The following is a 27,916-nucleotide window of genomic DNA, read 5'->3' on the forward strand; positions in this document are numbered from 1 at the left end:
ACATATTCTCTCCATAGGCCATTCAGCTGAAATGCATCTATGATGTAGTTGAATACCATTCATGATTCCTCATTCATCAAATAATATCCAATAGCCATGCTTATACATTTAGAAGGGATCCACCCTCTGCTAACTTGAAGCTGTATATTGCTTGGATGAAATCATGTGACTGAATCAGTTTGCTTTCAGATATTCTCTAAAGCAAAGAAAGTATAATGAGTGAATTTTGACATATTCGAAGAAAGCGGCACCATAATGCACACTACTCTAAGTCTATGGTATATTCTAGACAGCTTAAGTTTTATGTTTTTGGGGGTTTTTTATCTCTTTTTTGTCTTTTCCAGGGCCACACCCGTGGCATATGGAGGTTCCCAGGCTAGAGGTCTAATCAGAGCTGTAGCCGCCGGCCTACACCAGAACCACGGCAACGCGGGATCCAAGCCGCGTCTGCAACCTACACCACAGCTCACGGCAACGCCACATCCTTAACCCACTGAGCGAGGCCAGGGGTCAAACCCGCAACCTCATGGTTCCTAGTTGGATTCGTTTCCACTGCACCATGACGGGAACTCCTTAAGTTTTTATTTTTGATTAAATTCTGATGTTCAAAGGTTTCTACTTTCTACTTACATTCAATTCAAGAACAAAAACATTTAAACAGGTTATTTTCACATAAACTCTGACGATTCACAAAAATAAGAAGTGATTAAAATATCAGAAATCAAAGGCTGAGGTAGTGAAAGAATTTGTTTATTCTATATCACATCCTCATTTTCTACCCATGGCTGATATAAACACAGACAAAAAGCCTCCTCATTCTAATTTTGCTGGAACACAGAACCTATACATTGTCTATTAAACTACAATAACAAACTTCTCATATGACCAAAGGAATAAAAGTATGTTTTCTGAATATTCACATGTTAGATATTGACTCAAATTTTGGAATAAAATGCATCCTTTCAACTCCATGCCTTTGTCTGAGGCTTGAAATAAAGTGTTTGCAAATGCTGTCTGCACATATTTTCTCCCTCACATAGAGAATCTTAGTCACTTTAATAATGAAAGGTTTCTATTACCATTTTTTCATGCCTCCCTACAACTTTTGGTAGATGAAATCAAGAAAGGGTGACCATCTCCTTTCCATTATATATATATGCACACATATATATATATCTACCTAATAAACATTGGTTGAAAAAATATTATACTAGGGCAACACATTGTTGTCTTCTTTCTCTTAATACCCATCTAGGCATTATTACAAAGCTCTTTGCTACTGATACAATTAAATTTATTAAATTTAATAAATACTTATTGATTACCTACTGGGTTCAAGGATCAACAAATTATGTAAAGGAGAGTAAGGTACAGTTCCTGTCCATGTGATACTTCCAGTTCTATAAAGTAATAAGACAAGTATGTTATGGACTATAACAAAACATTGGCTAAGTATCAGTAGAAAGTTAGGGGAAATTTTCCAAAGGAAATCAATGAAGCCAGTGTGATGGTTGAATGGATCTCAAAAGATATATAAATTTTGATAAGGAATAAAGACAGTGAAGGCAGATGGAACTGCAGGAGCCAAAACATAAAAATATGATATTGAAAATGGGTTGAAAACTAGAAGTGGAAACTAGAGGTAGAGATTTGAGGGTAATATGCTGAGTGATAAGAGGGAATCCTGGAAATGTCAGCCCATTGATACGGCAAATCATGAGAGTGACTAGGGTATGCAGTAAGCTCATGGACCGTGATGCTGGCAGAAGCATGGTAAGCACTGAAGGAAAATCCATATCCAATACATCTTTTCAATGGAGACAACTCTCTATTTCACAGACCCTCCTCACCATGATGGCAGGTAGCTGATGGATCCTCCTAGGTACAGAGAGGGCCAAGGATTGATCACTACTATAGACTGACTGTGGACACCCAGTGATGCTAGAAATATCTTGGGGAAGGAAAGTCTATATAACTGAGCACGTACATAATCTCCATTCCTGCCACCAAGACAATTTTTTCAAGAGTTATTTTAAAGGACTTCTGAAGTAGCTGGGGATAGAAGTTGATTGACATTAACTACATGGGTTATTTTGTCTGTTTGATTGAGAACCACCTCTGCAGTAAGGAGAATTCACACAAGACATAAATATCCATACATTTGAGACTATTCTGAGAAGTCCATCCAAATTCCTCTTTCCCAAACCACTTGTTATCAATCCTTCAATTTTGTTCATGTTAAGCCCCTGACCATCTGGTTATTCTAATAGCTACTTCCATGAATTAATGTAGACCCTTTATTTAGGCCACTTTGCCTTTCAGACAAACTGGACCTCCAGATAAAGACTGGAGCTTGGAGTTCTGCATACGTGGAGAAATACTTCCTTAGCAGGGCTGTAAAGTGACAGTAACCCACATACTGTCTGAAAGTAGAAACTTCTACAAATCAAATGTGAGGGTTTTTTTTTCTCCTAAGCCAGATGAGCGTGGTGATCTCCTCATGAGGCCATAGAAATGGATTGAGAAAGAAGTGGCAGCCAGGAGGAGTAATGTGTTATTGGGATGCATACCGCATGCTTGCGCAAGTTAATTGTGACTTCAGGACCAATTTGAGAATAACGACATGACTTCCATTGGATGTTTGAAGAGTAATGCACATACCTAACTTCATGGCTTGGTGTATCAACCATTATTTTTAACAACAGGAAACTCCATCCATGTGCACACTTAAATAATTACATAGCTATGCCCCACGGTCATGTATTCAATCTCAACCAAAGAATGGATGTTGTGGAGCTCCCGTCGTGGCGCAGTGGTTAACGAATCCGACTAGGAACCATGAGGTTGCGGGTTCGATCCCTGCCCTTGCTCAGTGGGTTAAGGATCCAGCGTTGCTGTGAGCTGTGGTGAAGGTTGCAGACGCAGCTTGGATCCTGCGTTGCTGTGGCTCTGGCGTAGGCCCACGGCTACAGCTCTGATTGGACCCCTAGCCTGGGAACCTCCATATGCCACGGGAGCGGCCCGAGAAATAGCAAAAAGACAAAAAAAAAAAAAATGGATGTTGTGATGAAAGTCACAGGAGGGCCTTAAAAGGGATGGACTGGAGATTTGGGATTGGCATATGCACACTGTGGTATATGGACTGAGTGGCCAAAGGGAACCTGCTGCATAACATAGAGAACTCTACCCAGTATTCTGTGATAATTTATGTGGGAAAAGAATCTGAAAGAGAATGGATGTGTGTACATAATAACTGAATCACTTTGTTGTACAGCAAAAATTATCGCAACTTTGTAAATGTAAATTTTGAAAAAAGTTCCATTTACGTGTTTAGCAAACCAGTCTCAATCCAGTCAAATATAATACAGCATTGCCCTTCCATTCTTTGAATAGCTTTTTCTCTAAAAATTTTATAATTTGAAATTGTAAATAGAGTATGTTCTTATGTTAGCAACAATCACCACAGAAATACCTATATCCACTAGGACACACTGGATTTTTCTTAATGCACTATCCTACAGAATTGCTTTCATAGATAAAGCAAAGTTGAGGATGCATATAGTCTGAAATGGAAGCACCAACAATATCTCGGCCTCTCAAGGAGTATCCTGTGTAGCAGTCTCCTAGAATAATATAATTCACCACAATGGCCGTCACTAGTTAATACTCAAAACTCGACAAGTAATGTATATACGCTGCTGGATGGATTGTTAGTTTTCTAAGACTTTTGATTACTTTTATCTGTCATAAAATGCTGAGGAACATTCCCTAATGTAATGAGAGGGTAAGAAGTATATAGGACAAAACATTACATGAAAATAGCTAGAGTCTTGAGGATTATGTGTTTTGGGAAGTACTATTGGTTTTTATTTATAGCCTTTTCCATATTTTACATTCATATGTAGCTCTGATTTTCTAAATGAAAGATTCTGGCTTTGAAAGCCAATTGTGGTCCTCGTATTTCTCAAATCTTGTTTTAATGTGTGGAATCAGAAAAGGAATAAGTAAAAATTTAGATTTGTAACACCACGAGTTTCTCAAAAGGTTCTTTTATGTACATTTTGCCTCTATGTGTGAAATGAATTATTGATGTGTGAAAGTAAAAAAATCTTCAGCAGCAGTTATCCAGACTGGAAGACACAGCTATTTGGACAGCCCCTAATTTTTTTCTTAATTTCTACCAACTTCCTGGCAAAGCATACCAACACTGTGAAAACCCAGTGGGTGTAAATCTCTTGCGAGGTCAAGAAAACTCCCATGGTGGATGTGTGTTTGAAGATAGAAAATTGATTGAGAAAAACTATCTCCTTAACTAAGCGTCTTTGCATCAAGGAGACTAGGGGATGCAGAACAACAACAACAAAAAAAGTATATTCATTGGCTGCGTCGGTAGAAATGAAAGTGTCAAACTTATCTTTTGGCAATGTAAATTTACTCTACAGGCAAATAAACTGCAATAATATCAACAGGCTTCACATAAACTGAAGAAAATTGCCTTCCTAGAATCATATATGCCAACCCTGATTCAGAACATGGCACATTGCCTCAAAATTGTCTTTTGTCTATGAGTGTCCTTCACTCATAAAGGTTAGCTGCAGGTAACTTACAGTAACTTACAGCTACTTCCCAGTACAGTGCAGGAGCGCTTAACGTAACAGAAACTGTGATTTAGGGATCAAGTCAAATAACTTAATTTTCTAAGAAAATAGGATGCTCTGAGTTAATTTCTGATTCATAGCAAATTGAGTAAAACATGTTTTCTATAGACTTTGTCAAGCTTTCCAAAACATTCTCAACTAGCAGATACATAGTTAAGGGTTTTGTTAGGACTTCCAGATTTCTGTCAGTGATTCAGTAATATTGCCAATCATCCCTGTTATACTAAGATTTCCTTCTAGGAACGTAACACATATTAATCCACTTCATCTTCACAAGGACTTTATAAGGTAGGCCTTTCCATAAACTACCTTTTACAGCTGAGGATACTGATACAGGGAAAATCTGAACTTGGGCGCTTTAAATGTAGAGCCCAGATTCTTAACCACAATTTCAAGATGCCTTAAAAGTAAAACACACAGTCCCTTGGATGTGGAATATCACATATCTATGTTTCCTTCTCCATTGGTTTCCAGAACCAGTTTTCATGTCTTAATCAATCCCATACCATCCTTTATGGTCACCAAATTCTAGACACTGTCGTATGTTTACAGAAAAACTACAGAGTATTCTAACTGACCAATTCATTTATCCTCATTCTTCACCTCTATTTCATCACATACAATGCTACAAGATTAATCTTCCTAGAGCACAACCTGAATTTTGTGCCTATACATCTGTTCCTTGATCTAATATAAGAATCCTTTGTTCTAGCCAAACAGATATTCTAATTCTATCCTTGCATCTTTGTCAGTCAACCCATTGGTACCATTACACTCAATTAGAATGCCTCCTTCTTCCCTTTCTTCCTACTGGAAACCAATATTCATATTTCAGGTCATATTTTAAGGCTTCCCTGATATCCATAAATAGTCTCAGCCTACAGCTACTATCTCACTATATACCCCAAACATTCGGCAGCCATTCAGCATAAGATCAAGCTCTCTGCTTTCACTTTGTAGGTAAAAGCCCAACTTACAAATGATGGTAGAGTTCTGGGGTTATAAAAGGTTTAGGTAATGTTGAACCCCAAAATACTCAGCAAAATTTCAGCCTTTACCTAAAGTTTTTCTTCTTAAGGAAAACAAAAAATTCAGGTCAATTCACATTTATGTTCTTTTGAGTCTTGTAAAATAGAAGTATTTCTGTTTTATTCGTCCAGAGCTCACTTCTCTACTGCATAAAAATAATTATTTCATGCTAGGAATTATTTGTGTTTAACAGTCTCCTTTAAAAGTTTAAAGCTCACTTCTCTACTGCATAAAAATAATTATTTCATGCTAGGAATTATTTGTGTTTAACAGTCTCCTTTAAAAGTTTAACCAGATCATTTAAACATGTTTAAGTTACTAGTAGTAAATTCACTCTGCGCTATGAAAAATATTCAGTTATAGAGAGAGTAGAATCTGGAGATGTGAACAATTTCAGATTTGAGAATGATTATAATCATGGATATTTCAATGTGTGTGTTTGGGGGAGGGATAAAGGATTGAGAGAAGTGGTAGAAAATAGACTGACTAAAAATCCAAAATATAACCAAAATTCATTTCCAACCTGTGCACATAGTATTGGGGTTTTTTTTTACTTGCCTATGCTGCACTCTTCATCCAATTATAATCAAAGTATCCACAAACTTATAAGACTGGCTTGTGAAAATCAATGGTATAGAAATAGGGACAGTATTTACTATCTCAAAAAGAATTTATCAGAAAAGGTTTTAATCCTTAGAATAGAGGAAGTAAATCTTATAAATACTTAGGAGAAAGATCAATACATTGATACCTCACTTTCAATGAAAAGTTGAAATGTAATTACAAAAGCTTTCTTTTAGGGGAAGGTTTAACTTACAGTAAACATGTGCAGTTAATAAGCTTGAATTAATTAATATAAGAGGGCATCATAGAAACGTTGACAGAAGATTGAAATGTCCCGAAAAGCACCACCATTATCTAATGAGGTCTTCATATCTGGTGACAAAAGAAGTTAACGATTAAACTTTCATTCCAAAATCATCTGTCACTCCCACGGGTTAACAATTTTCCCATGTAGTAGAAAATTCCTGTGATAAACAGACTTGTCACATGTCAATTAAAGAAAAATAAAGATAAAAGTTCTCCAACAATGTGCTAAGGGAAGAAAGTAACATGTTTTGATATTTTAGCATTACTAAAGTTCACATTTCATTTCAGAACTGCCAGGAAAATAATGAAAAGTGCTGTGAAAAACAAGGTCTTTAAATTCAATTTCCCACTGATGTGTTAATGAACTTGAAAAAAATCAAAGTATAATATAAAAGGCACAAGGCAAGTTACAAATAGAGCAAGATATTTTTAATAGCACACTTCAATAAAAGTAGCCATTACTCTTAATATTTTCATTACCGAAATGTTTACAAAGATATTTTCCAATTAACAGCAAATCTGCCATGTCCATCCACTATATTCTTAGAATTTAGAAAAATTTACCCTGAGTCTAAATAGAGCTAATAGTGATCGGTACGAATAAACTTTTCTAGGATGGATAGAAATCTCTTGCTTTGTGTCATAAATGTGCAACTTAAAGCATAGAATTTTTTTTCTTTTTTTATTTCTCACTTTTTAAAAAAGCAAGAGAAAGTATGTAGCATAATGTTTTGTAAATCAAGTAATCAAACATTGGGTTACATTTTTTTCTAGTTATTTCAGATTTTCATATAAAACAATATCCCTTAGCAAATAGGAGGTGTTTCATGGATAGAAATTTGCCAGAAACTTTATTGACGAAGTTGAAATAACATAGAAGTACAGAGATTCATAGAATATTTTCTGCGATAGATGCAAGTATAGGCATTATATTTTTTAATTTGATTATTAAACAGGCACATGGTTCTATTAAGAATTAAATCTCAGGACAATTTTTTCAACCTTCAAGGCTACTTTTCACTCTATCCTTAATTAAGAAAGCAAAATTCTCTTCTAGTAATGCTTTTTTATATGGCAGCTATTTGCTTGCTGTTATTGGACATTTAAATTCTTCTTTGCTTGTCTTAAGCTTCTTTACTTATTTACTCCTTTACAGATTGTTGATACCATAATGGGAAAGTTTTTACAAGGTGCTGACTCAGCAGGGAAACTTCAAAAACAGTTTAAAATATCTTGAACACTGGTAAAGTGGGGAGGGGAGGCTCATCAAAAAAGAGTATGGTGTTTTAAGTGAGCTTATGAAGCAGATTAAAACAGTCAGAACTTGCAACAGTGGAAATTAATTAGTTTCAGATTTAAGGAAAAATTCTGTAAGAAAGTGTGAAAGAACTTCAAATAGGAACTAAATGAGTGAAAGTGGCCTACATTTCCATACATAAATCAAGTTTCATTAAAATATTTCTCCTGAAATAGTCACACAATTACCAGCCATTAATTCAAAAATTAGGCTTCAGTCACATATATAAAGTATCCGGATCATGAATTGCAACAGTCCCACCAAAAGATAGATCACACCTGCAGTGGTATATGCAATTCTTGGCACCACGTTTTAAAAACAAGTATTTCCAGAAGCAGGCAACCAGTATTGTGAGAAAGCTTGAAACCCCACAAGGTTTACAATGGAGAAACTAAGAGGACAATTGATTTGCATTTTCAAATATCTTGACTTCCATATAAGATAAGGAATCATTTACTCACGAATCTCTGGAGGATGAATCTGAGAATGACAACTCAGTGTAAGGAAACATCTTATGAAAGTCAAAAGGACCAGGTTGTTTCGAGGTAGCCAGCAACTCACCACTGACCATAATCTAACAGAGACTAAAAAATAATCCATTATAGATGCAGTGCTACAGTAAGATTAATTACACTTTGTTGTTTTAAATAAAGAAAATTCATAGGACAACCACAGAATTGCTACAAAAAGTTCCAAATGATCTCATATGGCTTATTAACCTACCAAATTTTAAAATAATTTTCCACTATCAGCATAAAAAATGCACTTTATGAAAAAAAGCATAAGTAATTTCCACGATTACTCTATGAATCACTTTTTTCACAAATTTGCTTATAATTCTTATTTTGGTGAAATCTGACTTTCTACAGTTTAATTTTTTAGGCCATGAGACTTTGTTTCACAAATTAACTATATAATTTAATATTAACTTATATTAAAAATGCACTAATTATTAAGAATATCCAATGGGGAAAGGATAGTCTCCTTAGTAAGAGGTGTTGAAAAAACTGGACAGCCATGTACAAAAGAATGAAACAGGACCCTTATCTTACACTACTCACAAAAATCAATTCAAAATGGATTACAGACTTGAACATATAATCTGAAACCATGAAACTCCTAAAAGAAAGTATAGAGGGCAAGCTCCTTCATCTCAGTCTGGCAATGATTTTTTTGGATTTTCCACCAAAAACAAAGGCAACAGAAGCAAGAGAAAACAGGGAGTTCCCTGGTGGCTCAGCAGGTTAAGGATCTGGCATTGTTACTGCAGTGGCTCTGGTTACTGCTATGATGTGGGTTCAGTCCCTGGCCCAGGAAATTCTGCATGCAGATGCAGCCAAAAAAAAAAAAAAAAAAAAGGCAAAAGCAAACAAGTGAGACTGTATCAAACAAAAAAGCCTTTGTACAGCAAAAGAAACCATCAACAAAATAAAAATTTGATCTTCAGGATGGGAGAAAGTGTTTATAAACCACATATCTAGCAAGGGATTAATATCTAAAATATCCAAGGAACTCACACAACTCAATAGAAAAAAGAAGAAGAAAGAAAAGAGCCCAATTTAAAAATGGACAAAGGACCTGAGTAGACATCTTTCTAAAGAAGACATACAAATAGCCAACAGGTACATGAAAAGGTGTTCAAATCTTTAATCATGAGGGAAATGCAAATCAAAACCACCATATCACCTCACACCTCTTAAGATGTCCATTAGCATCAAAAAGATAAGAGAAAACAACTGCTGGGCAGGATATGGAGAAAAAGGAACACTTGTATACTATTGTGAGAATTAAAACTAGTACAACTGCTATAGAAAACAGTATGAAGGTCCTCAAAATTTTAAAAAGAGAACTACCATATGATCCAGCAATCCCACTTGTGGGTTTATATCAAAAGGAAACAAAATCACCATCTCAAAGAGATACCTGCATTCCCATGTTCATCATAGCATTATCCACAGTAGTCAAGATATGGAAACAACCTAAGTGTCCATCAGTGGATAAAGGGATAAAAAATATAATTATATATAGATGAGCTGTAGTTTGGCACTTGCCATCAGCTTCTGCATGGATTAAATCATGAAAGCCACAGTAGCTGCCAACCCATGCTACCCCCTGAGCAGAGCTCAGGGTAGAGATCAGGAGTGAGGTACTCTGTGCTCTGGAAAAACTGGAAGAACAGGTCTTCAGATAGCTGGATATTTTCAGGAGAAGACTTTATGAGCCCACTTCTTGCATCTCTTCATATCTAGAAAAACACTAAAATCTGGAGTTCCCATCGTGGCTCAGTGGTTAACGAATCTGACTAGGAACCAGGAGGTTGCGGGTTTGATTCCTCGCCTTGCTCAGTGGGTTGAGGATCTGGTGTTGCTGTGAGCTGTGGTGTAGGTTACAGACATGGCTGGGATCCCACGTTGCTGTGGCTCTGGCGTAGACCGGCAGCTACGACTCTGATTGGACTCCTAGCCTGGGAACCTCCATATGCTGTGGGAGTGGCCCAAGAAATGGCAAAAAGACAAGAAAAGAAAAAAAGAAAGAAAGAAAGAAAGAAAGAAAGAAAGAAAGAAAGAAAGAAAGAAAGAAAGAAAGAAAGAAAGAAAGAAAGAAAAAGAAATAAAAAGATTAAAATCCGTCACGGTGATGTCTGCTCCTCATAACCAGTCGTAACCTTCACGAGACCAGTAGAAAACTTTTGTAAAATGTGTGCATGACTGCATGCACCTCCCCCTTCATCTTTATCACATATATCCTGTTATTTCCCCTTTCCTCTTTGGGGCAGTATTTCAGAGCTACTCCTAGGCTAAAGTCAACAAAACAAAAGAGGTCACAGTCATCTGTGAGTGCAGCCACTCCCAACGGTGAGCCACTGAGCCCAGAGGAAACTCAGAATACTGGCCCTGATTGATAGCTGAGGTGCATATCAAAGGAGTGATTTCAGTAAGCCCAGACCTTTGCATCTTCCCATAGAAATGCACTAAATTCCTTGAGATATCTGGTCTTCTATAATCTTTTGTTCCTACTACCTGCCCTTTGTTGAAAAAACTCCTATATATCCTAGTTCCCCCCTCACCTCCTTGGAGCAGTTTTCTTGGGGCTACCTGAGAAGCTGTCTCCAAGGCTTAAGCTCTAATTGTGCCCTAAATAAAACTTGACTCTCAACTTTCAGGTTTTGCATCTTTTTTTAAGTCTATATATATATATATATATATATATATATATATATATATATATATATACAATAGAGTATTATTCAGCTTTTAAAAAGAAGGAAATTCTGTCATTATTTGCAAAAACATGGATGCACATGAAAGGGCATTATGCTAAGTGAAATTAAGCAGACAAAGAAAGACAAACACAGCATGGTATCACTCATATGCGGAATCTTTAAAAAAAATTCAAATCCATAGACACCACGTGTTGCCAGAGGCTAGGGGCTCAGGAAATAAGGAGAGGCTGGTAACAGGATACAAACTTTCAGTTTTAAGATGAGTACATCTGAGAATCTAAAGTGGTGGTTATAGTTGATCATACTGTACTGTACAATTGAAATTTGCTAAGAGAATAGAACTTAATTTTTCTCATCACATAAAATGGTAATTAACTCAATGGTGGGAATAAATGTATATGTATGTTAAATCATCATGTCGTACACTTTAAATATATTACAATTTTATCTGTCAAATACACCTCAATAAAGCTGCAAAATATAAAGTAAAATTTTAAGTACTTTAAAATTGAGTCCTCAAGAATTTACTCAGTTGTTCAATATTAAGAAACTTTGATTCTCTGTTTGTCTTCAAACATTCTAAAATGTTCTCAACTTAAAACTGTTGACAAGTTCTTCCAGGAAAATTCACTGCTCAGCTTGCTGGAGATAGAGAAGTCTTCAGTGAATCCTGCCTAAAACCAGAGCCAAGCACTACATGGGAGAACCTAGCCTTATTTACAACTTTACTTCTGGAATCCTTGCTACAATTGGGCCAATTTGTTCTTCAAGTTGACCAGTTGCACAAGCGTAAATATTAACATGAAACTTAAAGAAAGCTGAGGAACTATATGAATCCCAGAGTACATGAAGTTTCACCCCCTTTCAACTCCTGGGCAAATTCTACTTGATCTATAATAATATGAACAAACATATTAAGCCTCAACTATGTGCTAGATCTAACAAGTCACTGAAGATACAAAAATGACCAATCTATTGACTGTCACTATGCCCCATGCAGTTCAGACTAGTGAGAAAGACAGATAAGTAAATAAGGGCAATGGATGTAGTATGCACTAAAATAGAGGCAGTTACCGCGAAGCCATGTAAACATTTTTTTAAAAAAAGGAGGAGTGAGGAAAGTTTGTTACATAGAGATTTTATTTGAAAATGATTTGGTGGTTTTGCAAAGAAGAACATTCCAGACAGGAGTATGATACAAACCACAGAACACTTGAAAGAACATGAGTTGTTTTTATAGAGTGAGTGAATTTTACATGGAGAAGTGGTGGCAGATGAGGCAAGAGATACCGCCAAGGGTTAGACCAAGAAAGGTTTTTTTAACTCATAATTAGGATTTTTAACTTTATCCCATACATCCAAGTGACAACCACTGCCAGATTTTAAGCAACAGAAACACATAAAGAAATTCATACATTTGAAAGGTCATTTTTTTAAAAGCATTGTGGAGAATTCACTTGAAGAGGTAAGTCTGGATGCAGAAAGAGGAGCTTGGAAACTAATGCTGTAATATTCTAGGGGAAATATAACATGTTGCTGAAGTAAACTCTACTGCACTGGAGATGAAGGGGAAGCAATTGATTTGATATATTTCTGAGGTAGGGTTTACAAAACAATTGAAAAACTGAGGATGAGGATAAGAGAAACGATGATGAGATGATATGTCTGAATCATCTTCCTCTCTTAGGCTATTGCATTGGTGAGGAAAACATCCATTCTGGATGAACAACTGATCTGAGAAAATTATAAATAATTTTGGTTTTGAAAAGCATCTTTATGTTTTGAAGCGCTTGTTGGATGTGCATGTATTTTGGTAAAAGTGTTCAGTAGGAAGTTGGGATTATAGATCTGGAATTGAAAGTTCTTTCTTAATTACCCAGGGTTGGCATATTCAAATAGCCATTATAGGTTAATGCATTTGCTGTCCTGAAATATATTTTCCACTTCTGATGATGAAAATTAAGCTGGTTATTTATTATAATAAAGTATGCATAGAATTATAGCGCTGAAAGAAACTTCAGAAATTATTGTACTCTTCGTTTTTATTAGAATTGAAAACTGTACCAAATGCATTCCCAGAAACACCATTGACTTCTTTAAAATCTCTGGCATAGCTGACAAATAACTTCCTTGATAACATGGGCTAGCATCTTACCAAGATGACAGGAGGGTTTTGCTAATGCTAGTCTATACCCTTCATGCTGCAAGTGTAGTTTCTTCTTTCTGATCTTATTCTTAGTGGAAATAGAGAACAGCTGTTTAATGCTAATGGCAAAATCATCACATTTAAAACTACTGAATACACACTTCAGACTTTAAATGAATTATGAACTTGGCAATATTTATGAATTTAAAGCATGAAAATATAAACTAGACTCATCACGATATTTTTCCAACTGCATAGAGGTGTGATAAAACAGTGTTCTCAACATTAAAGGCTCAAAGCACTATCCTTAGAATGATGTTCAAGAATGTTAAAATTGTTTAAATATTTCTGAATAAGCTATGTGAAAGTATTTTTTTATCCATACAGATCTCAAATGAAATGGGTAGTCCTAAAAAATAAAAATAAATCACTATTTGCATTCTGAGTTGCAATATCAGCCACCCACAATCTTCGGAGCCTCCAATATTATATCCAACTATAAAAAAATATTTGTACTGGAGGTTTAAGTGTGTTTTAAATGAAATATTAATAAATTTTAATCATTTTAATGCAATTCCAAAGGGTAAACATAATAGTTGTTTGCAGTCCCCAAAGCTGTATTTATTTGTGCTTGCTCCTCCTCACGCCCACTGATTTCAGGGATGGGTATTCAAGGGAGATAGAAGTAAGGAGAAAAATGATTTCTTGACTTAAATATAATTCATTCCCTATTGCTACACCTGACTAATCGAGTCTGAGTAAAAAATATTCCCCATCTTCTGAATTTATCTAGCAGTGTTTTTTTCCCAAGAAAATATACCTGGTCTTTGTTAGCTAAAGTTGGCCACTTCAACCTCTTACCTATTTATTTTTTTTTTTTAAATTCATATTTGGCTCTGTTGAGTTTTATTTTTTATTTATTTATTTATTTTTTGGTCTTTTTAGTTATTTCTTGGGCTGCTCCCGCAGCATATGGAGGTTCCCAGGCTAGGGGTCAAATCGGAGCTGTAGCTGCCGGCCTACACCAGAGCCACAGCAACGCGGGATCCGAGCCGCGTCTGCAACCTACACCACAGCTCACGGCAACGCCGGATCGTTAACCCACTGAGCAAGGCCAGGGACCGAACCCGCGACCTCATGGTTCCTAGTCGGATTCGTTAACCACTGCGCCACGATGGGAACTCCCCTCTTACCTATTTAAACTCCAAAGGAGGGATGTGCGGGGGAACATAAATGCTACGAATGACCTATTTCAAAGGTAGTAGTTTTGTTTACTTTCTAATTTAAGTGATTCTACAGTGTTGTAAGTAGGCTGAACTCTAGTGCAGATGGTGAATATAGGAAAAATGTTTCTCTTGAAAATGCCCCATGAACCAAAAGGCCACATGGAAGTCAAATGCACACAACCAATATAAAAATATGTAGCATAAACTTATTTGTTATATAAACTTATTATCTCCTAAGTGTGTGGGGAGAAGGGAGGGGTCATAAACAAAAGCCAGAAACTCCACCAGAGAAACACATGATCATGGCAAGTATTCCTAAACCTTTGTATGATCCACATTTCTAGGACTCGCCAAACAACCTCTGTCAAGACCATTGCTTTAAAAGTGTCTAAGAACCCAGATCCTGGAGTATAACAGACCTAGGTTTTTAATTCTGATTCTACAGTATTACTTCCTGGGTGATCTTAGTCAAGCCACAAATTCTAATCTTTGGTATCCTTCCATAAAAGGAAGATACTAATACCTTCCTTGTAGGGCCATGTGATTTCTAAATGTTATAATGTATGTGAAATGCCTGGCATGTAATGCTAAATTATTGTAATTATTATTATGGCTTCATTGCTATTTTATCAATCATATTGTCCCCTAACTAGCTTAGTGTTGTTGCCTACTTGGAACTACATTTTCCACTGTTCTTTTTGACTACATTTTTATTGAGTACACTGGTCACACATCTGAGATATTCCCACATCAACTCATACACAATTATCTAGCTACTAATAAAATGATTTAGTAGCAAACCCAAATGTATCTGCCAATTTTCTTCCCTTTAAGGAATGTTTCCAGGTGTAAACTAAGACATGATTTCCATATCACACTTAGAAGTAACCAAACCACCACAACTCACAGTATCTACTATTATGAAAAGAGTAATGATTAACTGCATCTTGGAGCCCCTTTCTAAACCGCCCTGCAAATCTGTGATACTTGTTAAAAGATTGACAAGTTTCTATTAGGTCTATCAAGTTGGTATTGATGAAACTAGCTCAATGTCATTCCAGAGGAAACAGAGATGACAAATCATAAGTAAGACCAGATGCAAACTATTGATTAAAGCAACAGATAATTAAATACTATGTTTGATAAAACACTGAGACTATTGAGTGCTCCAAATTCTTATTCATCACCCAATACTCATTATATTTCTATGCACCAAAGGACTAGTCCTGCAATAATTGGATATTCTTAAAGATGGTACTAAAATTGAATATCCTAGAAGTCCAGACTATCTCTCCAGATTTGATAGACTGATAATTCAGTCTATAATTTAGGAAATATGATGTTGCTAATTACAGCTCAATGTTTTAAAGTGGCCATCAGTATAACAAAGAAGAAACAATTACTAAAATAAGCTACTATCTTTATGAAAGCTTCTAAAACTCATGTCCCCTATAAGTTGCATTTTAAAATTAAAAACCAAAATTGGATAGTGGTGATGATTTCAAAAATTTGTGAATATATAAGCAAAAGCTCACTGAACTATATACTTTAAGTGGGTGAACTTTATTATTTACAAACTGTATCTGAATAAAGCTATCATTTAAAAATTGAAAAACATGTTTTAGAACAATAGGAAAAAAATCTCTTGAATCCACCCGGGGGGGAAATGGAGCTCCAGTTTCAAAAAAAATAAAATTGTCATCTATGCTTTATAAATTTAAAGATGATTTCAACAAATTTTTAAAGCACTATATTTCACATGTAGGCATTTTTTTCTAAGTAAAATCTAGGTGAATTACAAATGATCTATGTCTAATTGTTGGTTTTTGTAAAATTACATAAAATAAAAAGGCCAGTTGCTTCATTTTCTTTCATGATCATCACTTGGAGGGCAAGGGAAGTGAGTACAGAGGAGAGCAGAAATAGGAGGAAATAATGAGTTAAACTCTGTAAGTAAGAATGAATTAACATTGCCCCAGGTGGTCTCTAGAGCTCCAATTACTTACCTTCTTTCTAAGTTCAAATCTGAAGCTAGGAAAAACAAAGACAGAAAATGCAGAAATCACCCTCAAAGGACAATGTAGAAGTAAAGAAGCAATAAAGTTTAAGAAAGGGAACAGTGAATCTCAGTGAACAGTGAACAGCGAAATGGAAGACTACATCAACAGAAGCCATTTCAAATTCAAACTGGAGTTTCTGCTTCCTGAAATCAATCTCAAATTAAGGCTGTGTAAACAGTAACATACTTTCTATCTTGAAAATATAGCAAAGATATTGAGGTTTTGCTAACTCTCCTAGAGGTGTTTAAATGTGATTGGCACTGTACATAGACATGGAAATTTTAACTTTGTCTTCCCTTAAATTACCAGGGTGAATCATCTGAAGTTTCAGATATTTAACATCCAACTGATTCACCATTCAGTGTGGTCAAATTTCACATATGCCCTGGTCATTAGATAGTTTATCATGGGGGTATTAGGAATACCAAGTTTTCAGAACTTTTGGTTGGGAAAACTGTCACATTTTTTTTTCTTTCATTGTTTGCTGGTGAATATTTTATAGCTGAGGGTTTTCACTAGATCTTATAAGTCTTACCCATATTAAGGAAAACAAGAAAATTAATGTCCAATTCTTCTGAGAAAGGCTTTACATAAATACAAACTTTTCAATGTATCAGATTTCATAGCCTCTTTGTATGGAAATGTAATGTTGGTAGAAGGTTAGGTTGTCAAACAGGTTGATTGTAATGCCCTAAAAATACTGTTTCCAATAACCTCTAATATTAAATTTAGAATTTTATGTGCTAGTGAATAGAACAGAAATGAAACATTGCTGCTCTTCCTTGTGTAGTGTTGACTTCAAGGGAGAAAGGGATATATATATAACTCTATAACTCGCTGTAAATGAAGAGCAAACAAATCATTATACCAATTAATGGATTCTGCTCAGAAAAATGTTGTCAAGACTAACAGCCCTAATTTGAAAATTAAATTATCTTCAAAAAAATCATAAAACTTCCAATTTCCAAGTGATGAGGAGAGTCTAGCAAGGTCTTCTATTACACTAAGAATTACTGCATCTATGAAATATTTCATAATCTAATTCCCATTATAGTAAGAAACATTATGAAGCCAGTAAAACCAAAGTCTACACCAAGAATCTTAGTATAACTGTCAGAATAAGAGAAAGAAAAGGTTTTGGATAATTTAGCATTCTTCATTTTAACAGCTTTTGAAGTTCACGGTTTTTAAAGAAGTAACATACTACATTTCATCTATAATAAGGCTAGGTCTACTACATTTCATCTATAATAAGGCTAGGTCTACTTCGATTTGCCTTTTCATCTAGTACCTGATCAAACCATCTCTCTGTAATCATCATTTTTTTGTATTTTATGGTATATATTTTAGTTTCCATAGATAATCATCTAGTACCTGATCAAACCATCTCTCTGTAATCATCATTTTTTTGTATTTTATGGTATATATTTTAGTTTCCATAGATAATCAGTCAGAACTCAGATTCTGTAACAAAGTAAGGAGTGAAGAACTTACAGTTTTTTTAAGAGTAGAGATGATTGAATTGTAGTATATTGTCTGCAATAGCACAGAAGTGACTTTTTCAGAGAAAATGCCACTTTAATAAATCTAATATGGTACTTTAAGCCTCTCTTCCATTCTAAATGCAACCAATAGACAACCAGCAGAGTCAAGACAAAAACTGTAGGTCAGTTTGTGTATTAATTTTAAATTCGGTCACAAAATCACTTAGTGCTCATTATTTCCTCAAATAAAAGCTTTCTTTTTTTTTTTTTTTTTTTTTGTCTTTTGTTGTTGTTGTTGTTGTTGCTATTTCTTGGGTCGCTCCCGCGGCATATGGAGGTTCCCAGGCTAGGGGTCTAATGGAGCTGTAGCCACCGGCCTACACCAGAGCCACAGCAACGCGAGATCCGAGCCGTGTCTGCAACCTACACCACAGCTCACGGCAACGTCGAATCGTTAACCCACTGAGCAAGGGCAGGGACCAAACCCGCAACCTCATGGTTCCTAGTCGGATTCGTTAACCACTGCGCCACGACGGGAACTCCAAAGCTTTCTTAATTAACTGTATCAATTAGGTTCCGGAGAGATCCTGTACCTACTATTGGTTCTTCCACACATTTCTAAACCATATGCATCAACAGAATTTTTTCTTTTTTTTTTTTTTTTCTTTTCAGGGCCGCACCTGTGGCATATGGAAGTTCCTGGGTTAGAGGTCAAATCAGAGCTGCAGCTGCTGGCCTATGCCAGAGCCACAGCAATGCCAGATCTGAGCCGTGTCTGAGATCTTCACCACAGCTCATGGCAACGCAGGATCCTTAACCCACTGACAAGGGCCATATCCATAAACCTGCAACCTCATGGATACTAAACAGGTTTGTTACTACTGAGCCACAACAGGAACTTTTGACAGAATTTTTTAAAACCCTCAAATTTAAAGGATTTCTAGCCATGGTTAGTTACACTGTGAAGTTATAAATATTTCAGATTACACAGCACATAATGAATGCTGAGTAGGGATCAGCAGTTCTAATTTATATTAATTCATCCATTCTTCTGGAAAGGGGAATGAGAAAAGATATATTTATCCCAGTTTTACTATACTAATACACTTAATAGCCAGATCAATTATAATTGTTTCTTGCTTCAATTTTAGAAATATTGACCTAAGTGTCATCTTTGTTGACTGCAAGCTTCTAGGAAAATTTACATCTTGGGCTTCTTCTAGAGCAGATGTATAAGGAGGTAGAACAAATAGAAGAAAACTCTTGCCTACTCTGGAATAAATTACGTAAGCAAGGCACTTTTATTTTTTTCTCCTCTAGTGAGTTTTAAGGTCATGTGGTTTGCCTGACTTGATAAAATTTAGGATCATAAAATTTAATTACCTGACATAACTGTTAATGACTTTGTAATATTTCCAAAAATTCAAAATAATGTAGCATATATTCTTAGGGCAATTTAATAAAGACGTTAAGAAGTGTTTTAAAGAATCATTTTAATATTGTCTAGTCTTTGAAAGGCAAAAAACCTTTTTAGATGTATATGTTCTGTTGGGATTTTTTTTTTTCTCTAAAGGGTGGAATTGCAGATAACTCTGTTAGGATTTTTTTAATGCCGTATTACTTGATCATATAATGTAAAAAGAAGAAAAAGCCAAAACCTCCCAGCAAGCCAGGACTGCTGATATAGTCTAGGCACAATTCTTTGTAATCAAACCAAACAATAGAGATGCTGCTTCCCACTGTGTCACCTGGCTTGAAATAATATAATGATCAGTACTTCTCTTCATCTTTAACTTCCTTCCTTGTGTCTTTTGAATTTCAGCTCAGTTATATTGACAAAAAGCTTGAAGTCATCACAAAGTCAGAAATGGATAAAGCTAAAAATGACAGATTAAGCCATCTAGTTCTTGATTAAGCAGCCTTTGTTGGTTATTGTGTATCACACTTTTTAAAGTTAAAATGTTAAAAACTTTAAAGATAAAGTTTTGGAGTTCCCTAGTGGCCTGCTGGTTAAGGATTCAGCATTGTCACTGCTGTGGCTCAAGTTTGATCCCTGGCCTGGGAACTTCCGCATGCTGTGGACGTGGCAAAAAAAATAAATAAAAGATAAAGTTTTATTTTTGTATCATATCATCATAGATGATGATTGCTGGCCAAAAGGAAAGCCAACAAAGTTGAATTCTCTGGCAAATATTGCCCCTCAGCATGGTTACACCAGCAGTGTAAACATTCATACTTTCCATTACTAGATCACCTAGTAAAAGATTTTTGCTGTCATTTTTTCTACTAATGTCTAGAAGATGCCCAAATAGTAAAATAATGTCACTTCAAAAATTAAAAAGCCAGAAAATATATTTCACCTTGGGCAGTTCTACTCCAAGACTCTCATTATATAACAAAAGGCATCTAGTCATTGCTGTAATGGCTTTTGCTTTACATTAAACTCTACTTTGAGAGAATGAAGTATTTCTGTACTTGTCCATAAATTAAAACATGTATAAAAACTTGGGGGTAAAAAAATATTTTATTTAAGAATTTTTTTCCCAGAGTTCCCGTTGTGGCACAGTGAAAATGATTCTGACTAGTAACCATGAGGTTGTAGATTTGATCCCTGGCCTCACTCAGTGGGTTAAGGATCCTGCATTGCTGTGTGTGGCCCTAAAAAGCAAAAAAAAAAAAAAAGATTTTTTTTTTCCTTTAGTCTTAAAAAAGGACATTGTTATCACTTGCCTTTAAAGCATTGTCCCCAGTGAACTGGTATTGTTCTAGAAATTGAAATGTGTGGAGACTTGGTCCTTCAAATTTGTTGGTAAGGAGAAAAAGTCCTCATTTCTTTGGTTTAGTGTTAAAATTTGTGACAGAGACTATTTTATATTTACCAATGCAGCCCGATTGAGATATTTTTTTAAATAAACATAGTTAAAAGGTTATTCATAGTAGGATGGGTAAGAAAATATCCTTCAATTTGCTCAATTTCCATTACAAGTGAAGATTTTGGAGAGAAGGGAGATCAGTTAGATAGGGAAGTGATGCAGGTCTTAATTTATGCAAATATGTTACGATGAGAAGACAGAGAAGTAAAGTCTGACAGAGAATTTCCCATCAACAAGGCAAATGATTGGTGCTTATTAATCAACTAATTCTTGTTCTGTTAGCCAGCTTCCCAATGATGATGATGATGACGATGGTGATGATGATGGTGATGATGATGATGATGATGATGATGATGATGATGCAAAAGATGATGAGATTAGTGGTGGTGGCAGTAATAGTGGTAGTTGTAGTGTGTTTTTAATAGCTGGTTTGGTTCTGCCCTGCTAAATCTGACGTTTTCAAATATACATTATCTTTAGGATGGCGGATGTTAAGGGTTTGCCAACCCCCCATAGCAAATTTGATACTACAGATAAGGTAGAATACAGGATTTGGAATTTATAAGCCTTGTTATCCAAATGAATGAAACTCAGTCGATTATATTGTTTACTGAGGAAGGCATGGATATCAAGCAAAATAAAAATTATATAGCTGTGTGAGTTCTATAAATTGATTATGGAAATTGATTATTGCTTAAAAGTTTGTGTTCAAGATTTTTGTTAGGTAACGTCTTACAGTAAAATGCAGACTTTGTTATTCATATTCTTGTCTAATGAATACACATAAAAGGAAAATTTTATCTTTTTCAAAAAGACAAAGTTTTCAATGAAGAATTTTTAGGGAGAAAAAAGTGCCATATTTCAGCCATTACTGATAAGTAAATTCCTTTTTATCTTTGTTATCTCATCTGTAAGGCAAATGTTAATAACATTCAAAGGGGATTTATAAACTCAAGCTTTTTTTTTTCTCTTTTTGAATTACAAATTCTAATTTAAAGAGCTCTTTCCCACCTTTGCGATGTGTGCTTGGCTCCCATGTGTACTGGAGTTACAATATATATCTATTTAATGTGCAACATGTTCATTGTAGCCTCAGGGAAATCAAGAAACAACAGCTCTCTGAACTAAGCTTAACTTTACATCATACTGAACAAGTGGCCTCACTTGTAATGCAGTTTTATGTGATAATAAAATTATTTATTGAGTTCCAGAAAATATTTTGAACATTAATTTATATTCTATCTTTAAAAAAAAATCTGTCTACACTGAACTAATAGTGAGTAATAACTCTTGGGACAATAATAAAAGAATAGACTCAAACAAAAGCAAGTTCACTCAGTTATACAAAGACAGAATGATAAGGTACCTATTTTCCAAACTCCTTAACTCTAGGTTCTAAGCTTGATCTGAGCATGGTCTATAACTTTTCCTTTATTCCAATTTATCATATCTTGATAAACGATATCACTGTTGACAGAAAACAATATTAGTATAATCAGAATTTAGTTCTAAAGCTTCTTTGATATGGTAGTTGGCCTGAAATTCTTGTCCATTTGTTCAGTTACATAAAATGATTAATAGGAAAACAAAAGAAGCCACCCAAAACATTCAGCTATCCTTCAATTTGTTCTCTATGCTAGTTCTTAGTGAAAATTTTCTTTGTGCAAGTCTCAAGAGTCTTAGGCAAAGATGTTACTAGAAAATACTGAAGTCCATGCACACATATTATACAGGTTAATAAAAAACTAATTCTCTACTGTTAAAGCTAACATTCAGTTTGTGTTCATCAAATTCCCATAGTAACACTCAATCTACATCTTTTAATCATATCCTGATATTTTTAATTTGAGTATAGTTGATGTACAATATTATATTGTTTCAGGTGTGCAGCATAGTGATTCATTATTTTTACAGATTATATTCCATTAAAAGTTATTACAAGGTAATGGCTAAAATTCCCTGTGCTATACAATATATCCCTGTTGTTTATCTATTTTTATATTATAGTACTTTGATCAGTTTTGTATAGTATTCTAGACTTATAAAGAATTCTAGACTCCCAACATAATACTGTTATTTTCATGATAATAAGCTTCCCAGAGCTTATTTTCCATGGAAGCCAGTAGTTAGCAAGTGCACCAGGCTCAACAAAAATGTCTTTGTGGATTTGGTAAAAAGCTGCTTCTTTCCTACAGCAAAGCTGAATCTGTGGCAGGCCTGCAGTGCATAACTTCCTCAGTGTTTGTTTTTCAGAAAATTCAATATTCTTTTCTATTTCCTAAAACTAGATTAAGAAAGCATTGCTGGATTCTGCAAGAGTTAGGATTGGAAAGAGCTTTAAAAGTCATTCATTAGCTACCTGTTCTTCCCCTTTCCTCACCCATGACTCTGCTTTGTAATATCCCCACAAAGCGATTAACTTGTGTAGGGTTGAACACTTCAATACTGGAGAACTCACTACCTCCAGAAATAGCTCATCCTTCTTAACCATTTCTAAATGCTATAAAATCCTCCTATAGAGCCAGATTCTGTAGGCTCCACCACTAATTCCAGTTTTATTCTCTTATCCTGTAGTTTTCTTCAGTTCACAATTATTTATTGAATGCCTAGTTTGTGTCAGACACTGTGCCAGGCACAGAGGGAACAAATTCAAATAAGATATGAATGTTTTCCTTAGAAAACAAATCAAATCATTTTTTTCATTAAAAAAAAAAAAAAACTCAAATAGTTTTAAGTCATCTAGCATGTATCCTAAGAGTCTTGTCTCCCAGAGGATACAAACCCATAGTTCATCATATAACATGATTCAAGTCTCCTACTGACCTGAATATTCTTGTAAATGAACTCCAATCTACTAATTTTATTCTTAAAATATGTACCTGGAAGCACCAAATAGAGCCTAGTTATAGCCTGACTCTTTCTATGAAAGTGAAAAAGTCCATGTTTCCTGGTTAACATATCATATCAAACTGAGGACTTGTTCATCCTGATGCCAGCTAAAATCCACCAAATGTTTCCTTCCGGACCAAAATTTGTGCAGAGATGTTTGGTACCCAGAGTTCAGCACCTCCAATTTATTCCTATTAAGTTTCATCTTGGTCAGTTCAAACTTTCATGATCTCTTTCCAAGGTGGGCCAATTTGGTAAAATATCTTCTATATTTATATTCAGGTCATTTAGAAACTCAGGTTTTAGCATTCCTGTCCTTACCTTTCATCCTAAACTCTTTTCTGTCAACAATTAGTAGTTATCACTGTGCCCAGTATTAGGATAGATGAGGGCGAAGGAGATGAAGAAAAGCAGATGACTAAATTCTGGCCCTTGAGATACTTACAATTTGGTTGAGGAGATAGTTCTTACAAAAAGGAAAGAAGAAATTAGACAGAAATGCAATGTACCTCTTCGAACTTATGTAATACGATTGTTTACAGACCAAGAAAACCAAGCTTATTTAGAAATGACTCTCAAACAAGTACATGTTTTATTGCATGGCAAAAGCCCTAATTACTACAGAAATGTTGAACAGAGATCAAAGTGGTCTGAAAGTCAGAATAAGATATGGAGGTAGCAAGAATGATAGTTCAGGGACCTAGTAGTCTTGAGCTAGGAATAAAGGAAAAAATCACTGTTGCCCTGGCCTTTCAATCATAGTTTAATTCAAATAAGAAGTCCTAATTTCCATCTTTCTCATCCTATGCTGGAAGAGTGAAATGCCTGCCATAATATAAGGTTCATTCATTATAGCATGAGTGTGCTCCATGACAACACATGTTTCTCTAAGGACTTGACATCTAGGTAGCTTCTAATTCTTTCTCCTCCTTGATGAGGCTGCTAGAATCCATGCCCTTTCCTATTCAAACTTACATGTATAAATGTTGTTTTTAAAATAAGTATTTGATTACTAGAGGCCACAACTACAAAAATATCAAATACAATTAAATTAATTCGATAACACATTTGAAAAAAAAGCACAAATTTTTAACCTTGATGTACCTTTTTATTCTGAGAAGTGGGAAAAAAAATATGTAGATGGGACCTTCTAAATCCTATCAAAGGGTTTTCAGTTTCTTTCTCCTCCTATCCATGAAGGTATCAAAGAACCAGCGTTTATTTTTTTTCGCTAAAACAGGGCATCTTTCCAAAAAGAAGTTGCACTCAGAGAAAAGCTGACGCGATCAGAGACTGCCCCCTGCCTTCCTACACAGCACATAGAGTTCAACTGCTTTGTTTTTCATTAAAAATAATTTATCAAATTTGAATGAGCCATCTGTATCTAAGATTTTTTTTTTTTTTTGCTTATCCAATGGCACTGCCTGAGAAATAGTAAGAGAGAAATCTATTTCGTGAAATACAAAAGGTTATTGAGGGTATGGCATATCTCAATGATGAACATTATCAATGTGATCATGAGTTTTTCCAGTTAAGCAAAAATATGAAATGCTGAAAATATCATCTTGTACAATTGTATAATTCCAAAAAAAAATTTAAAAAAACCCCTCTGACTCTCAGGATTTGCTTTAAAACTGAAAAAAAAAATATGGGTGGAAGGATTACCAAAATAACTTACATTAATGTCCTGTGGTAAATAAGGGTGGGGGGGGAATCTCCCAGTAGAATTTTTGTGTAGCTTCTTTTGTTCTGCAAAAATATCTGCCTTGGAATATTTTTCTAAAGCCAGGTCACTCATTTTTAAATCGATGACAGTTTATAATCTTTTAGGTTTGTTAAAATAGGGATCTCTGAGAATTAGACTTCTCCGGTTCTCCAAATCTTAAGGGGTGAAGAACTTGAAAAAGGTCTTAGTAACAATCTTCTTTAATTTGTCCCTGAATTTTTAAATCAATAGTTTTGGAAAGGTACGTATTTGAGGTGAGGGAAAATTCCCCTAGTGTGAAAGTTGCAAAAGCATGGCTATATTCTTACAATACGAGCGAGTTTGGGGAAACTGTGTTGGGGGCGCTGGGAATTTTCATTAAACTCGAGGACTTCACAGTAAATTACCCCTTGGTCCAGGGACAACTTCCACAGACCTAAGGAAGGGAAAGGAAAGCCATGAAAACTTTGGCCTGATTCCCCAGGACACTTTAGACAGAGGCTCGAGAAAGCCTCTTTGGCGACGACAGAGCGCGCCGGTGTGTACTTACTCTGAGTTTGCTTGCCTGATCTTACAGTGCACCCTAAATTTCTCCTTAACGATATATTCTCGGGGTTTGTATTGCCAAAACCTCTATAAAGCCCCTCCGATCTGCCAGTGCTCGGCTAGGCGGCTGCCTAGAGAACCCTAAGAGGCGTTAATGCGCCTCCAGGGCCGGGAAAGCGGAGCGGGCGCTCGGAGCTGAACCCGGCGCTCTCAGCCCAGCTGCGTCCCCGGCTCCGTTTCAGCCTCATCGGTTTCCGGCTGCTCGGCGAGCACCGCTCAAAGGCTAACTTGCCTGCCTGGTTGTCTACCCGAATTGGAAACCCAGGCGCGCTTCAGCCCGCCGCCGAGCTGGCTAACTTTGGCGCCGCTGCACCAGGAACCTTCCCATCCCCTGAGTGGCCTTTCGCACTTTTATCTTTCTAGGGGAGAAAGAGAACAACCTAAAGAGCGAGTTGTGTAGTACTAGTAGTAATGATAATGATAATAATAACTCAATAACATAATAATAAGTTATTATCACTAACACCTTTATCTTCATCATTGTAGTTATTGTGGTCAGCGGCTCTAAGCTGGTTCCCCCGGGAGCTGGTGAGAGTGAAAAGGTCCCTTAGCTTAGGCGGATGCTGTCTCTGGCTCTCGGCTCCGCAGTCTATTGTGCTTTAGCGATTATATCACAGAAATTAATATTTACATTTTTTTTTCTTTTAGTAAAGCCAATCTCAGCCTGAGATAAAATAAATATAAGTCCCGCCAGACAAGCGAGGATGAAGCATTCCTCCTTGCTCACGGGGATAGAAAAAGAGAATGAGGGGAATTTTTAAAGATGAGTGCTTAATTATTTAAAAAAGAAGACACGTGTTTTCTCTTGTATTTGTAATTCATTATTCGCTAACAAAGCACTTCTAAGGATTCGAGGGTTGTGCAGTCCGTGGACTTGGCAGCGCTTGTCGCCACCACCTGTGCAGCATCATACAGTAGCATTCAACAGATGCTTCAAGAAAACTGGGAAGGGTTTTGCTTTGCGAAACAGAATTTGGGTGTGGACAGTATGTTCGCTGCCAAATTAAACTTCAGAGCCCTGCAAAGTGTCTCAATTCAGTGGTGATGGAGGGAACCGGAGGATTCCCAAATGCCTCTATTGGAGTATAACAAAAAGTTCCGTTTACAAATCAGAAAAACAAGGCACAGAGAAAAGTAAACCAGAATAAAGAAGGAACCCGATCCTTATCACTGCTCCCATCTCCTCTCCATCCCTAACTTTTGGAGCTACTGAGGCAATCAGTCCCTAGAGCAGCCCGCGCTCTGTGGGGTTGGAGCCTCCAATCTGCTGCACAGCCTCCCATAGCCTCTACCACACAATCGCTGCTCTGCCATCTGGTCCCAAGCAGCAGAACCAGATCTCTCTCTCTCTCTCTATCTCTCTCTCTCTCTCTCTCTCTCTCTCTCTCTCTCTCTCTCTCTCTCTCTCAGGCCCAGCTACCTCCAACCTGCTGGGAGCCAGTTCCCACTTCTTTCACCCGTGGCCCTCGGTACAGTGCCAAGGAGCCTCGGCCAGGACTTGTGACCTTTCTCTCCCATTCCTTCAAAGAAGAAATCTGCTTTGCCCTCCTCCCACCCACCGGTCTCGGTGTGAGCATCTTCACTGTTAATCTTGGTCCTGGTGCCTGCGAGGCATCTCGGCCAAGGTGGCCCAGACCGCCCTTCTCTGTGCTGCAGCCCTAACATGGAAAGCACTCTCCTGGCGCCTTGGGAGCCCAAGAAAAAGAGCTCTCTTGCCTTGTTGATGATCGGCTCCCCTTAGTTGCCAAAAGAGAGGTTCGTGGTTCACCCCTTGCCCTGCTGTCTTCACTATGTCATGGCAGTCCTCACAGCGGCTGGGCAACCAAATAGCTCTGGGCCCCAAGCTCTGC

General features: G+C 36.3%; 1 long non-coding RNA gene across 3 annotated transcripts in view; it reads right to left on the minus strand.

The window, feature by feature from the left end:
• The window catches only part of LOC146394753 (uncharacterized), a 617,916-nt gene that overhangs the window by 588,606 nt on the left and 1,394 nt on the right, over window positions 1-27,916 (minus strand). The window lies entirely within an intron of this gene.

The sequence above is a fragment of the Sus scrofa genome, chromosome X (assembly GCF_054392235.1).
Source record: "Sus scrofa isolate SSC_HxYL_T2T_F1_AM1 chromosome X, Sscrofa_HxYL_maternal_Yorkshire_Landrace_v2.0, whole genome shotgun sequence".
In the NCBI taxonomy this organism is placed as follows: domain Eukaryota; kingdom Metazoa; phylum Chordata; class Mammalia; order Artiodactyla; family Suidae; genus Sus; species Sus scrofa.